Consider the following 1,759-nt stretch of genomic DNA (forward strand, 5'->3'; position numbering starts at 1 on the left):
GATAGTGATCTGATTTAAAAATGTCTCCATATGTTGGTAGGGGGATTCTTCAAGTGAAACTGTACTGAATATTAGTGCTGAGAGATGGACCTTCCTGGAAGAAGAGGCACGCAGAGCCACAAAAACCTCTGTCCCCAATCTTCTAGCAATTAATCTCTGGTGTACTTCATGTGATGTAAGTCCAACACAACATACATTTGACTGGGTACAAAAATATCTTTTGGAGAAATGCCCCTTTTACAGCCACACCAATGCCAATAGGTGGGTAGTGGTACCCATGGCTGTGCCCAGTGACATCAATGGGCTCCTCCCATCCACCTGACATCACACCAGTTGTAGCTGACTCAAGCTAAGGGTTGGATGTTGCGATACTACACTGGTAAACATTGCAGACCCCATGAGACAGTAGTCATCCAAACCTTAGGCTGAGTCTCTAGGCAGAGCAGGTGCTCTGAGTATGGTGTAATTTGGGGCTGGGTGGAAATACCCTGCTGGCTGTGGGCCCTGGGTCACCTGCCCCATTTATCCCTTATAAACACAGTCCTGAGTTTCGGAATAATGGCTGAACAGCTGTTCTGTGGAGAGGTAAAGGGGGAGGGCAAGTTTAAAGTGCAATGCAATAGTATAACAACAGTAGTCATTACCAGACTTACCTTCTCAAACATATTGGAGGACCCCGTACACACTATTTTTGCCAATCACAGACTTTTTTTTCAAATTATTATAGACAACAAAAACTAAAGTGGGTATCGCAACCAACACCAACCAACTTATTCCAGAATGGACAGGTGATGTACCTGCTTGCCTGTAATTTTTTACCAACTTTAGTTCCAATTTAGGAAGTATAGTGCTCAATTGCTGAAGAAAATGTTTAATTCTTATTTTATTTTCCCCTGCACATAATTGGGTATTGAATGCATATACAATATGCATTACATTACATTTGTTTAGTAAATATACCCTTTGGTCCCAGTGTTTCAAGGGAATTTACAGACATTCATAGTTGGAACAATTAATGAAGTTTTAATACATAGGCTATACAATAGACTAATCCATGCAATCCATTCATATAAAAACATATGATTGTTTAGATTATATGAGCACAGAGAAAATGGGCAATATTTCCATTATTTTTCCAAGATCACATCGAAAAGAAAGTTGTGCGGCACTCTTCTGAGACACAAATCAGCCCTTCCAACAAAGGTCCTTACATGCAATGCAGAACCAGTGGCCACCGCAAGGGACAACAGGGGCCTGTCCACATTCACGGGCCTATCATATGAGCAAAGATGAGTGCCAGTTGCTGTGAGAAATAGAAATGTAAGTATCCCTCTCCTTTCTTCATGCCTTTTAGCATATTTTTTTTTACTTTTGGCCTATGTGCCTATCTGAAACTTGTTTACTTTGGTATGGAGACCCTTCATTTCCTTTGCTTCGCTAAATGGCACATCCTGTCAGTCTCATTGGACAGAGGATTTGCAGTTGGCAAAGCTTAGGCATTAAGTCACATAACATAGTCCCTGTGCTCTCAGCAATGCTTGTAATTAATTTATGTTTTGTTGGCTATATACTTAGAAAGAACTTACCACAGTTGTACAGACTGTTTACTTAATTACATTGCTTTGCCCAAAATCCATATGTTTGCCGATTATGTTGATGTACTGGAGATGCTTAGGTATGATTGTTGACTCATTGCCCCTGATTCATAAAGCAGAATCGGATGATCGCTCGCGCATTCGTATTCGCGATCCGAAATCGT

Source organism: Pyxicephalus adspersus, chromosome 5, assembly GCF_032062135.1.
Source record: "Pyxicephalus adspersus chromosome 5, UCB_Pads_2.0, whole genome shotgun sequence".
NCBI lineage: Eukaryota > Metazoa > Chordata > Amphibia > Anura > Pyxicephalidae > Pyxicephalus > Pyxicephalus adspersus.